Source organism: Diadema antillarum, unplaced genomic scaffold, assembly GCF_040938485.1.
Source record: "Diadema antillarum isolate AM-2024a unplaced genomic scaffold, OU_Dant_1.0 seq00001727_RagTag, whole genome shotgun sequence".
NCBI classification, from domain to species: Eukaryota; Metazoa; Echinodermata; class Echinoidea; order Diadematoida; family Diadematidae; genus Diadema; species Diadema antillarum.
In genome coordinates this window covers 238,551-253,834 of record NW_027272414.1, presented here as the reverse complement: position 1 = coordinate 253,834, position 15,284 = coordinate 238,551, and the positions used below count along the sequence as shown (strand labels likewise).

The following is a 15,284-nucleotide window of genomic DNA, read 5'->3' as shown; positions in this document are numbered from 1 at the left end:
GTGATACCCAATGTGTTTATAAACACGAGTCTACAAACTTTAACAGTCTGCCAACTACTGGACTGATGGGAGGAGAGTAGTGTACGTCATTTGTCTCTTTTTGCTGTCCTTAGGATGGGGGACAACATGACAAAGTGTTAATAACATGTCTGGCTAGCCATTCTCTTTCTAGGACCAGAATTTTCAAGGCATGATAATATTGTCTGATAGACATTCTGTCATTTTCACTGAGGCAATCATAGCCGAAAGATTTATGGTTACGTGTTGAATCACATCTTTGATAGTTAAAATGTGTTCTACCATCTACAAATATTTCTGACTTTTTGTAGGCTTCCCCACTGTTCAGCTTTTCTTTGACAATTCTGTTTTAGATTCCATGAATTTTTTCATGACAACTGAAGATCTATCAGGAATAGAACTGATATCAGTACCTACAGATTCTTCCACATGAAAATCTTCTGGCTTAGCACTGACATATATCTTCCACTCCCTCAAAAGCCTGAAAGGCAGTAGTTTCCAAATTTGCAATGAAGAGACAATAAATGGAATACATACTGGAACACTACACTTTATTTCTATTGTTTCTTTTATATTTGAATAAGGTCCTCCCAAAGTGATCAAAATTGGTCAATTTATGTGAAACTGTGTTGAAATTATTGAAAGCATGTAGAAAATATGTAACACTGAAGATGAAACAATTACCAGAAAGTATTACAAACTTGATCATGCAACAAGTCTATATTTGTACAAGGCATTATGAGCAAGAAATTCACCAATAATTCCCTTTCCTTTCCTTACAAGAAACATGTAGTTTGCCTAAATGGTCTTTATTTTAGGAAAGTTGGTCAACAGTTAGTGCACTAGATATGATAATGTAAATACAACCAGATGTATACCCACAACACTAGATAGAGGGCAGTATAAAATACATACAGCATATGAATATGCTGTACTTCCATTACACTTCACAAACATTTTTCTATTGTTTTGGACTGTGTCCAGTTACCATCAAAATTGGTTCTTCAATGTCTGACAGGGACATTGCTTTCTCGAGATTTAACAGTTTTCCATCATCCAGCAAGGTTCAGTATTCTTTGTAATTTGAAATAAGAAAATTAAAGGAGTGGAGGACTTAGTCTGCTTTCAAATTGAAATCAGGTACACCTAATGCAAGGAAAACAAATACATAATTTGATGAAACTGCCAAGTCTGGTTGAATAATTGTTACTTCATTTACTGTTTTTTTTTTAACTATTGTTTGCAGAAGACAAACTATTTTCTTTAAATTTTACAGGTTGCCTGCCACAAACTTTTTTTTACAAGAGTGAAGGATAAAAGAAAAAAAAAGATAATCAAAGTATTTATCACATGTTTAGATTATTTTACATTTGTTACTGGAAAATTAAATTTTGGCTCATAATTGCTTTTTTAGGAATTTACACCACACAGACAGATAATGCAAGAAATACAAACAGCAGTTATACAATGCCCTGAACTTCTCAACTCCAGTTGAATTACCTTCAGTTTCAAAGGTAACATTGCTGCGCTGTTTCTTAGAATGCGGACACCAAAGTTGTTTGTAGAAGCTCTGCTTCTGTTGCTGATGTTCCTGGAAGTGCTGATGCTAATGTTGCAAGTAGAGGCTCTGCTGCTATAGTGGTAAGTAGAGGCTCAGTTGCTACAGTTGTAAGTAGAGGCTCTACCACTGCTGTCGTACTTAGAGGCTCAGCTGCTAGGGCTGTATGTACAGGCTCCGCTGCTGCTGCTGCTGCTTCAAGCGGTGCTGCTGATGTTTCTGGGGATTCAGCTGTTACAAATCGACGTCGAGGCTCTGCTACTGCTGTCGCAAGTAACGATACTGCTGGGGAAGTTTTAAGCAATGCATCAGTGAATAAATTATGTGACCATCCTGAGGGTAGAATCAACAAGATTTATACTAGATATACTTGCAAACATCTATCATGGACACTAGAATCTACAGTGTATTACATTCACTTAAAGCAAATTATCAGTAATTGATTTTGTTTTGGGACTGAGAAGAGACGTTGACATAATACATTGTAAGTAATAATCAATATCAGACTTTTAAAGGAAGGAAGTGGAAAGCTAACAGTCTTCAGCATCCTACAGTCATTACAAACTGCAATATAATTACAACATTCGTTTTATTCATTACACAGAATTGAACATTTATATTGAAATGGCAATGCAATGAAAGTACATTGTACCTACATGATACTATGCATAAAAATCTCTACATATTTTAAAATGAAAAAAGACATAATATATCTTGATAAACTTATTGATGTAGAACAAATCAGTAACTATGTATTCAAATTACCTCAGGCAGAAAGAGGAATGCCCTCGTCATCTGACATCCTACGTCCATCCATGGGCATGTTGAAGACTTGAAGCACCCTCCCTTTCCACCAGCCATTTTCACTTCTCATATGTACGCAGGAACCTTGCTTCGGTTTGGTCCGTTGAGCATGATAGAGGTCACTTGAGCTGACAGGATTCATAGAACCATCCCTCTTCCACTTGACAAGAACATCTATGCCTATGGTGGTTCAAAAACACACAAAAAATTGTATGGACAATTTCAGTGAGAAATTTGACAGTTGTTTCATACACTATGTGATAAAACATTACAAGTACCTGCAAGTTTGAAAAATGTGAAGAAGAGTATTTCTTAGAGCTAAAGCACAATTTCAGAAGAAAAAACAAATAACAAAAGGAAATTCTTTACAGGCAATCAACTACGACATATTGTGAGACAAAATGAAAATAGCTACAGCCAGCATACCTATTTGAAATGCAAATTGTCATCAAAGTCTGCTGATCTCTGAAGGGCATAGTAATTCAGGTGCTATTGGTCGAGCTTTTACACCTTGGGGTTGGCAAAGGTAAATAATGATAACTGCTACACATTCTTTGATTAGAAATGTGATGTCTTTCACATAAAAACCTAACAATCTTATACACAGAAGTGCTTGTTTCTTTTTTCTCTTTTACTACATTGAGTAGCAGTCAACATTGATATACATGTATGAAATAATTACAGTAAGGCCATTAGAAACTTGCCCCAAGTATGCTCAAGCAGGTGTCTAGGGAAGAGCTTGTAATATCAACATCAGCCTGTCCTCACAAGGTTAATATCTACATAAGATACTTGACAGTAGAGTTAGATAAGATCAACATTACAGTAAAGGTACATTACCGGTACATTCCAGATATCAAAACAGTGATTTCTGTCAAATGACATGGTATTGTCCAATCATCTGTTCCACTGAAAGTAATAAATGACCTATTCCATTCACCTACATATTATGTAAACAGAGAAATGTTTGTGAATACCTGGTTCCCGGTACACTTTATGGTCCACAAGTACCGGTACCATAATCACTTGTTATGAATCAAACTTACCATTATATAGGCAGAGGGAAAAACATCCTCATCACCACTACTCTCTGTGGCTGTACGTAGAGGCTCTGCTGCTACAGTCTGAAAGGCTCAGCTGCTACGGTCGTAAGTTAGGATCATGCTGCTACAAATGTAGAGTTTTACGGTAGCATACGTAGACGCTCTGTTTCAATAGTACTGTCAGTAGGCCTACTGTAGTATGTAGAGGCTTCGCGACTACAATTGTATGGAGAAGTTCAGCTGCTACAGTTGCACTTTACAGGCTCTGCTAATGCTGCTGCTGCGCCGAGAGGTGCTGCTGATGTTCCTTGGATGCTACCTGCTACAGTTGTAATGATAGCGGTGCTGCCTTTGTTTGTGGGGACTCGGCTCCTGCTTGTAGTGGCCTGCTGCTCCTAGAAATATCCCCAAGATATAAATAAGGAAAATCATGTCTGTGTTATCAGGGCACAAATAGGATAACTTACATAGAATAAAATCCTTGGATATAGGCTTATACTTGTACATGAGTGTTGAAAAAACTGTGAGTACCAGTACCAGTAATCAACTTCGTTTAATTTTTCTGAAAGTTCATTGATATCTGTACCGGTAATCAAAATAAGTTCCAGTACCGTACCGGTGAATACAACCTCGATCTAGAGCCTCTAAATTTACTGTTTATGATTTTATGGATCTATAGTTAGACAGTAAAGGCCAGAGTAGCTTTTCTTGCATGCTTAAGGAAGCTATGTAACTATAACACTTAACACTGTTAAACGCTAAACAGTCTCATCATGCAATCTCATTCTTACTTAGGGCCTAAATACTATTTTTTTTTAATGCGACAATATGAATCTTTATTGAAAACAATGATAATCATTTATTACTTAGGGCCTATTTACAGTTCTACCTGGTTATTTGCAATTGCTACACGATATTTTTTTTTTTTTCAGTTTATAGATTCTACTATGCTTTAGTTTTAAAAAAATGCATCAGGGTTGTATGGGAGGATTGCTTTATCTCTGACCAAGAATAATCAAGGACCCCTGTGCTGTGGTGGCTAGGTGTAGGATCTAAAAGGAAATGAAATACACAGGCAAGCTACTTTTACATGATATTGTCGCGCAATTCTACTTCTCTGATGTAATATTTTATGATTACACATTAACCTGCCCCGATTATCATTACTTTTGTTTTTAAACAGAAGATTAAATAACAAATGAGCAACAAAATGCACCTAGTAGTTACATACCAGCACAATTCCGAGTGCATGGGACTGATGGTGATGACGAGCCCTCGCTCGCGGCCTCGCTATTCGCAAGCTCCTCGATTCGCCCCACATACCTCACGTGTGTTACCGTACCGTCTGAGCAGGGATTTTACGAACCGGCGTATACAAATAGACCGGGGGCCCAGAAGATTTATTCAGCTGAAAAGGGTCACACTTTTTATTGGTCTCATCATATAGGGACGTGTCCAAGGGTCAATAAAATGCATTGCTGGCAAGTCACATCCTGTACCGTAAGCCTAGGGACCACAAAAAGGGACCCCGAAAAATGGATTTATTCAGCCGAAGGGGGTCACGGACAAAAGTTGGTGGATATTGTTCCTTTGGGCGTACTTATTATGAAAACAGCAATGCCAGCTATTCTCATGGTCGGACATCCGGGTATTTTGCGTGTCACGGGGTCATGGATAGCGTTGGAGTGAAAACAAACCACTCGCGTGAGCCTGGAGTGAACGCTGTACGTGTGTTCTGCCGGGGCGCCCCGCGAGCATAGCGCTAGCGCAAGCTGGTACTGTAGCTGTGCGGGCGGCAGGATTAGGCCCTAGGCCTACTCTAAATTAGGCCCTACCCTAAACAACTACAGTACTAACGTTGGGGTAGACCTACCTGAAGTTTCTATGAGGTACTAAGTAAGCGTAGATATCGGGGTAGGGCCTACTCAAAGAGGTTCTACTGCACATCTGGCCATTCTGTCAGGTCGTTGATCCAGAGTCCTGCCGCGATTTCATACGGGCACAGGTCCAGTCCGGCCGCCTTAAACTTGGCAAAATACCGGGACCGATCGATCGACAGGATCCAGATTTTTAGAATATTGCTGGAAAAGACATGATGCATGTATCTCATGAATGATGGCACAAATGACAAAATGAATAATGAAAAACAGTCCCCATGTCGAGCTGCGTAGAGTTGCACATAAATTATACGCGTCGCACATGCACAGCATGCAGTATGCGCATTATGCAGGCTTAGCGCTTGCAAGCTGTTTGTTTTCACTCCAGTCGACCGGAAGTGACGTGTAGCCGACCGCAAGAATTTTATCCTGTACGGGGCCCCAGACAGTAGCCCCAAAGGGCCCCAGAAATATGGTGTTATTCAGCTGAAAAGGGTCACAGCTAATTTCTTTTGCAATGGAAGTAGTTCCCATCAGAGATATCCAAAACACCAATGCCAGCTATTTTATCCTGTACGGGGCCCTAGACAGTAGCCCCAAAGGGCCCCATCCCCCATAGGCCTACGTACAAACACACACAAACATTGATTTTATTCAGTTGAAAAGAGTCACGGCTAATTTCTTTTGCAATTGAAGTAGTTCCCATCAGAGATATTTAAAACACCAATACCAGCTATTTCATCCTGTACGGGGCCCCAGACAGTAGCCCCAAAGTGCCCCACCCCCCATAGGCCATACGTACAAACACACACAAACATTGATTTCATTCGTGCAGCTGAGAAGAGTCACGGCTAATTTCATTTGCATTGGAAGGAGTACCCATCAGAGATATCAAAAACACCAAAGTCAGCTATGTTATCCAGTACGGGGCCCCGGACAGTAGCCCCAAAGGAGCTCCCCCCCCCCCCCCCCCCAACACACACACCCACACTAGTTTCATTCAGCTGAAAAGAGGCACGGCTAATTTCTTTTGCAATGGAAGTAGTACCCATCAGAGATATCCAAAATACCAAAGCCAGCTATTTTATCCTGCACGGGGCCCCAGTCAGTAGCCCCAAATTGCTCCCTCCCCCCCCCCCCCCACACACACACACACACATTGATTTTGTTCAGCTGAAAAGGGTCATGGCTACTTACTTTTACAATTGGTAGTAGGCATACTCATCAGAGATATCCAAAACACTAAACATTTGCTAAAGCCAGTTATTTTATCCTGTACGGGGTCCCAGACAGTAGCCCCGAAGTGCACCCCCCAACACCAACACACACACACACACACACACACACACACACACACACACATTAGTTTCATTCAGCCAAAATGGGTCACGGCTAATTTCTTTTGCAATGGAAGTATACCCATCAGAGATATCCAAAGCACCAAAGCCAGTTATTTTATCCTGAACGGGGCCCCAGACAGTAGCCCCAAAGTGCCCCCCCCCCCCCTCTACATATACACACACATACACACACACACACACACACACACACACACACACACTAGTTTCATTCAGCTGAAAAGGGTCACGGCTAATTTCTTTTGCAATGGAAGTAGTACCCATCAGAGATATCCAAAATACCAAAGCCAGTTATTTTATCCTGTATGGGGCCCCGCACAGTATAGCCCCAAACACGGGTAATTTCTTTTGCACTGGAAGAAGTACCTATCAGAGATATTCAACACACCAAGGCTAGTTATTTCATCCTGCACAGAGCCCTAGACAGTAGCTCCACAGTGTCCCATCCATTATACATGTACTGTGAATCAGCTGAAAATGGTCTTACAAATTCTTTTGTAACGTTAATATCAGGGCCTACTGAACAGAGATATCACAAACACTAAAGCAAGTCATCTTATCAGAGATATCACAAACACTAAAGCAAGTCATCTTATCCTGTATACGGGGTCCCATAGGTTACAGTAGCAAAACACTCAAGAAATTTGCAAGGGAAGCATACTTCTGTATAGCGCACAACCAAGATGACCATATTATACGAAAACCAGTCATTTCATCTTGCACTGGGCCCAGGTTACAGTAGCCATAAAGTGCCCCTCCCCCACATAATTATTATGACATCATTTAGCTGAAAAGAGTCATAGTTGTTTTTCTTTTACAATCGAAGTAGGCCGTAGTTTACATCATAGATACCCAAAACATCAAAGCCAGTTATGTTTTCCCAGCCAATGTTGCACTTTTGTTCGTTCATTATTTTGATAGAAGGTTCGAATTCGTAAAATGGGTATTCAAATTGGCTGGTACCCTACGTTCATTCAAATTCGCCTTGACTTGCCGAAAAGTGTATTTCAGTCATTAAATTTCGCGAAAGACAGTCAAATTCCAAACGTGTTCATTCAAATTCAAATCATGCTATGTCTTTGTTTCAGACCTTTTTAACATGTGTTTCTATGTGTGTTTTCGTTTCATCTATAAATTACTGTTATAAAGCAGTAAAAGTGTCATATTTCTTATCTAGTATAACTGGACTGGTAACGCTCCTTCTCTTTCATATACATGTCATTATAGGCATATACGTGTACCAGTAATGCAGCTTAACTTCATTTTTTATATAGTCATGACAGCACAATATATACAGACGTATATCTCTAGAAGACATAGAAAGAATTATAAAAAAAAAAACATTTGAGGATCATAACCTTGACTTCTTGTAACTGGCCGACCGCTCGGAATAAAGCGCTCGTAGCGGCCAGATAATATTGTGGCTTCTTACTTCTTTGGATTCAAAAGGCACGTTAAAAAATGGTGTCAAAGTCTCTTAAACGAATACGAAAACATGAAATGCTATGACGCTTACAAAACAATAACTACGACGAAAGAAAATAAGGAAAGAGGCCAAGCATGAACATATCTGTTTAATTGACTGCAGAACATGTTAAATTAGATGGCCAGAAATCAATTTGAATGAACGAGCGCAGCACGTAATCACGTGACTATATCATTATGAATTTATGAATGAACGGATAGTGGAATGGTACTTGTATTATATGGATTTCAGTTGAAAAAGTGTTATTTAGAATAAGGTTAGAGGTAATGTGAATGTTTCAAAATAAATTTGAATGAAGAGATTAATATGACATTGAACTACCATGTCATCTAGGCGAAGTTTTTGCTAAATTTAATTCAACATTAAAGAATTCGATTAAAAGAGGTGCGATATTGGCCCGGATGCAGGGCCCTTGACAGGTATAGCCCCAAGGTATTCCCACCCCATATGAATTAATTGTTTTTAGGTGAAAACAGTCATGTATGCCTATTTTCCTTGGCAGTGGAATTCACAGCTGAGATACGTAAAACACAAACCCATCCAGTTAAGGGGCCCCCAGCCAGTAGCTGGAAAGTGCTCCCGTATTATCATAATCTAAGTGAAAAGAATCATTGCTATAATTTCTTTTGCAATGGAAGTAGTACTCAAGGAGGTATCAAAAACACCGAAACCAGTAAATATAGCTGTACGGGGCCCCACGGAGTGTTTCTAAAGTGTCCCCACATGTAATTCCACTATCAAGATCTGCATCCCGATCTATTCAATCTGTCAGATCGGGAGAGAGCGGCAAAAGTGTACGGGGACCGGGAGCATCGTAGCAGCAGCGTTTGGGTGATGGGGTTGGGTCTGGCAATTTTACAGATCGGGAAGAAATTTTGAACTGGTTCAAAATTTCTTCCTCATCTCCCCATCAAGATTGACCTATTTTGAATCGTAGCTCAAACGGGGAGAGAGCAGTGACCTTGTAAATACCGCAGGATGAGCGTAACAATTCCAGGTTTTTCTGACCGTAGTAACAGCGGCACAAGAACGGGAAATATAGTCTAAACTAGACACCGACGACATGGTCCCGCTGCTACGCCGCTTTCTTGATCAAAGCACGACCTTCCCGCTTTAACGACGCTCTCACTAAGTTCTCTACTCTCGTATAAAATCAAGGCCTGTTCCTACGACGCTTCATTCCTGCTTCGATAACGCTGTTGGCCGCTTTAGCTACGCTGTTCCTACGCTTTCCCAGACTCAATTATGCATGTCTTCCGCTCTCGCCGCTCTAAAATCGAACGTAGCCGATACGCTGGAAAATGTTTGCCAGAAAAGCAAAACTGATGTTGATGAGGGCGCAATGTCGTTGTCGCGAAAATGAAGACGAAGGAGCGCATATTTAAGAAGAAGAGATGCACACAATAAAGAGAATAAAGCAAAACACTTTGGAGCTACTGTCTGGGGCCCCGTGCAGGATAAAATATCTGACTTTGGTATTTTGGATATCCGATGGGTACTACTTCCATTGCAAAAGAAATTAGCCGTGACCCTTTTCGGCTGAATGAAACCAGTATTATGTGTGTGTGTGTGTGTGTGTGTGTGTGTGTGTGTGTGTGTGTGTGTGTGTGTAGGGGGCACTTTGGGGCTACTGTCTGGGGCCCCGTACAGGATAACATAACTGGCTTTAGTGCTTTGGATATCTCTGATGAGTACTACTTCCGATTGCAAAGAAAGTAGCCGTGACCCTTTTCAGCTGAATAAAAAATTAATGTGTGTGTGTGGGGGGGGGGGGGGGGGTGGAGGGGGAGGGGGTAACGGGACAATTTGGGGCTACTGTCTGGGGCTACTGTCTGGGGCCCCATGCAGGATAAAATAACTGGCTTTGGTATTTTGGATTTCTCTGATGGGTACTAACTCCATTGCAAAAGAAATTAGCCGTGACCCTTTTTCAGCTGAATGAAACTATTGTGTGAGTATGTGTGTTGGGGGGGGGGGGGGGGCACTTTGGGGCTACTGTCTGGGCCCCGTACAGGACAAAATAACTGGCTTTGGTGTTTTGTATGTCTCTGATGGGTACTACTTCCATTGCAAATGGAATTAGCCGTTACTCTTATCAGCTGAATAAAGTCAATGTGTGTGTAAAAGAATCACTGCTATAATTTCTTTTGCAATGGAAGTAGTACTCAAGGAGGTATCAAAAACACCGAAACCAGTTATATAGCTGTACGGGGCCCCACGGAGTGTTTCTAAAGTGTCCCCACATGTAATTCCACTATCAAGATCTGCATCCCGATCTATTCAATCTGTCAGATCGGGAGAGAGCGGCAAAAGTGTACGGGGACCGGGAGCATCGTAGCAGCAGCGTTTGGGTGATGGGGTTAGATCTGGCAATTTTACAGATCGGTAAGAAATTTTGAACTGGTTCAAAATTTCTTCCTCATCTCCCCATCAAGATTGACCTATTTTGAATCGTAGCTCAAACGGGGAGAGAAGCAGTGACAGTGTAAATACCGCGGGATGAGCGTAACAATTCCAGGTTTTTCTGACCGTAGTAACAGCGGCACAAGAACGGGAAATATAGTCTAAACTAGACACCGACGACATGGTCCCGCTGCTGCGCCGCTTTCTTGATCAAAGCACGACCTTCCCGCTTTAACGACGCTCTCACTAAGTTCTCTACTCTCGTATAAAATCAAGGCCTGTTCCTACGACGCTTCATTCCTGCTTCGATAACGCTGTTGGCCGCTTTAGCTACGCTGTTCCTACGCTTTCCCAGACTCAATTATGCACGTCTTCCGCTCTCGCCGCTCTAAAATCGAACGTAGCCGATACGCTGGAAATGTTTGCCAGAACAGCAAAACTGATGTTGATGAGGAGGACGCGTTGTCGTTGTCGCGAAAATGAAGACGAAGGAGCGCATATTTAAGAAGAAGAGATGCAAACAATAAAGAGAATAAAGCAAAACACTTTGGAGCTACTGACGGGACCCTGTGCAGGATAAGATATCTGACTTTGGTATTTTGATATCCGATGGATACTACTTCCATTGCAAAAGAAATTAGCCGTGACCCTTTTCGGCTGAATGAAACCAATATATGTGTGTGTGTGTGTGTGTGTGTGTGTGTGTGTGTGTGTGTGTGTGTGTGTAGGGGGCACTTTGGGGCTACTGTCTGGGGCCCCGTACAGGATAACATAACTGGCTTTAGTGCTTTGGATATCTCTGATGAGTACTACTTCCGATTGCAAAAGCAAGTAGCCGTGACCCTTTTCAGCTGAATAAAATCAATGTGTGTGTGTGGGGGGGGGGGGGGGGGAGGGGGAGGGGGTAAGGGGGCAATTTGGGGCTACTGTCTGGGGCTACTGTCCGGGGCCCCATGCAGGATAAAATAACTGGCTTTGGTATTTTGGATTTCTCTGATGGGTACTACTTCCATTGCAAAAGAAATTAGCCGTGACCCTTTTCGGCTGAATGAAACCAGTATTATGTGTGTGTGTGTGTGTGTGTGTGTGTAGGGGGCACTTTGGGGCTACTGTCTGGGGCCCCGTACAGGATAACATAACTGGCTTTAGTGCTTTGGATATCTCTGATGAGTACTACTTCCGATTGCAAAGAAAGTAGCCGTGACCCTTTTCAGCTGAATAAAAAATTAATGTGTGTGTGTGGGGGGGGGGGGGGGGGAGGGGGAGGGGGAGGGGGTAACGGGACAATTTGGGGCTACTGTCTGGGGCTACTGTCTGGGGCCCCATGCAGGATAAAATAACTGGCTTGGGTATTTTGGATTTCTCTGATGGGTACTAATTCCATTGCAAAAGAAATTAGCCGTGACCCTTTTTCAGCTGAACGAAACTATTGTGTGAGTATGTGTGTTGGGGGGGGGGGGGCACTTTGGGGCTACTGTCTTGGGCCCCGTACAGGACAAAATAACTGGCTTTGGTGTTTTTTATGTCTCTGATGGGTACTACTTCCATTGCAAAAGAAATTAGCCCTGAATCTTTTTTATTGAATAAAATCAATGTTTGTGTGTGTTTATACGTAGGCCTATGGGGGTGGGGCACTTTGGGGCTACTGTCTAGGGCCCCGTACAGGATAAAATAGCTGGCATTGGTGTTTTGCATATCTCTGATGGGAACTACTTCCATTGCAAAAGAAATTAGCCGTGACCCTTTTCAGCTGAATAACACCATATTTCTGGGGCCCTTTGGAGCTACTGTCTGGGGCCCCGTACAGGATAAAATAGCTGGCATTGCTGTTTTCATGATAAGTACACCCAAAGGAACAATATCCACCAACTTTTGTCCGTGACCCCCTTCGGCTGAATAAATCCATTTTTCGGGGTCCCTTTTTGTGGTCCCTAGGCTTACGGTACAGGATGTGACTTGCCAGCAATTCATTTTATTGACCCTTGGCCACATCCTTACATGATGAGACCATCAAAAAGTGTGACCCTTTTCAGCTGAATAAATGCTCTGGGCCCCCGGTCTAAAACATTTGCCGGTTCGTAATGTCACAAATTGCAGCATTTGGACATTTTGAAAATTCGTCATTACCAAAAATAGGTGTTTTCGTGAATTTTGCGATTTGATATTTTGGGGATAGATAGAGTTTGGTATGGACATTCAAAAAATGGAAAAAAGTGAATTTTGAAAAATCGACCCAAATTCGAACATTCGCCGGTTCGTAATGCGACCGACGACTTGTAACCCACACAATAATATCATGCAATATCAGGCAACTTTACTATCTTTTGCTCCTGTTTCTACAGGATTAGCAATCAGAAAAATGTAGTAAAATCATACATGTAGAAAAGACTTTACAGTAATACAAATTTGCCTTCAAACCAGAAGGTGGGATAATCTATGCATAGCCAATAAAGGACAAGCAAACCACACACACACACACACACACACACAACAACAACAACAAAAAATCAAATTCACCGATGTACTCTCTTCCATGTATAAAGGTGAAATTCCTGAGGAATACTACCTGACTAACTTATGCCTTGTAAAACAATCATTATCGACAAACACAACTTTTGTGGAGAAAAACAAACAAATCAATCACTTACAGTTATTGGGTTTTTTTAAAAGTCAGATTCCATGTACATTTGAACAAACGTAACTGTTTTTCTCATTACTATCTTGTGGGAACTACAAAATCAAAGAGCCATCATAGTCCCACCCATGGGTGAGTTGTTATCTGTGCATTCAGCCTGACTGGACAAAACACACACAAATGCACACATTACACAGTAAAGCACATTTTTTCTCCTTTTTCATCACAGTTAGCCCCACTAATTGATTAACTACATCGTACTACTCTCCGCTGTCTGCCGCAGTTGGCAAGGCGACTGTCGTCAAGGTGAAAGGCGAGATATGTCCTTTAGTCGGGCACTGGATCCTCAGAAGCCGACAACTTGCCCAGGGACACGACGTACATCTCTTTGTAGGCTGCTGACAGCATCTGCTGAGACCTGGCAAGCAGGGACACCCAAATTTGATCATGAATCAGCCAAGAGAGTGGAGACAAGTTCAGTGACAACATCCTGTCAACTGGCCGAATCACTAACCACATGGTTTTTTTACATTCAGAGAGAATTTTGTTAAAGCTGACTTCAAGGTAACATTTTCCTCAATAGGCTTTTGCCTGTGCATTTGGTTCAATAAGGCTGTCTGTTCAAAATCAAAATATTATTTTTTGTACCAAGACTGGCTTGACAAAGGAATGGTGTATATTAGTGATTTACTTAACCTCCCCATCCTGGCTATAAACTCTTTGAAGAACTTGTACTAGATTATGATATCAGTAAACAGGATAGGAGGGAATACAATTTTTTATTGAAAAATATACCATCTAATCGGCTGGTTACTTCTGACCTAACCTCAGATACGATATTTGACAAAATAAGAAACCAATTTTTGAAATCTCACAAAGTCCCAAAATATGCATATAATGTTATATTAGAATCATATCTTCCAGAAAAACAAATGACTTTTTGGAAAGACTTTTATTATCCTTGTCAGGTCAGTTGGGAAAAAAATTCATCGAAATGATTTTAAAAGCACTATTAGTATGCGTATTCGTTCCTTTTATATAAAGTTATTTCACAGAGCAATAGGATTAAATGATTTTGTTGTTGTTGTTGTATAAACTCAAAAGAAATCACTCCCCAAACTGTTCTTTTTGTAAAGCTGCCCCTGAAACTTATAATCATTTATTCATAGAGTGTCCTGTTGTAAAACCCATTTGGGTTGAAGCTATTAAGGCTGTCGCTAAAAAAATGGACAAACCACAATTGTCTCTATATTTGAAAAAAAAAATTGTTTGGTTTGGAATCTGACAAATTCCTAACTTTTCTCTTTCTCTTACTTGAATATTATATTTATATCTGTAAATTTCAAGATAAGTCACCAAGTTTTGAAGGTTATAAAACCTTTATTATTATTAATAAAAAGCTTAAATATAGTATCGCCAAAAAGAATAACAAACTCCCCATGCATTTCAGAAAATTAATGGAGATTTAACATATGAACACCGATATTGCTATCAAGCACATGAATTCTTTATCTATTGATTTTCTTGTTCAGTCCGGCTTTCACCAACAGTATACTTTTGAAGGAAAAGTTTTAAGGGTACATTCATTTTCCCTCTTCATATACTTCTACTTAAAGGGGTTATTTATGTTTTTTTTTTAAAATTGTCTTTTCATTGTTTTTCTTTTTTTATTTTAAGTGGGAATCCTGCACATGTATGTTCCATTAGAGTTGATAACATGCTGTTTTGTATCGCCGTTATTATTCTCATATACATGCACTGTATATTTTTATTGTACTAATATATCATATTAGTTGCGTGTAATGCTTAACAGGCTGACTCCCGTTCACCCGGAGCATTAATGTTTTGAATCTCCGCTCTGAGATTTCGGGTAGGTTCATGTGATTGGCCGTCGGCGGCTCTTCGTTCGTGTTTGTTGGGCGGCTGATTTTTCTGTGTTGTACTGGACGAGTGGGCGTGATGGATTCTGTTTATGTAAAAATACACGTAAAATAGTGTACATGGGGAGAGTGTCGTAGATTATGCAGTGTGTTTCTTTATAAATTTCTCACAATGCCTGCACTGCATATTCTCGTATAATACATGTATATAACTTAATCTGT

General features: G+C 40.8%; 1 long non-coding RNA gene across 2 annotated transcripts; it reads right to left on the bottom strand.

Moving 5' to 3' along the window:
* Positions 1–1,762: 1,762 nt before the first annotated feature.
* LOC139711896 (uncharacterized) lies at positions 1,763–3,916 on the bottom strand. 2 transcript variants are annotated; one of them, XR_011709541.1, is made up of 3 exons: positions 3,427–3,916; positions 2,342–2,560; positions 1,763–1,858 (listed from the first exon to the last, which is right to left on the bottom strand). It is a non-coding gene; the product is annotated as an uncharacterized lncRNA (long non-coding RNA). The 2 variants fall into 2 exon arrangements; XR_011709540.1 differs by having other exon boundaries at positions 1,769–1,861.
* Positions 3,917–15,284: the final 11,368 nt, after the last annotated feature.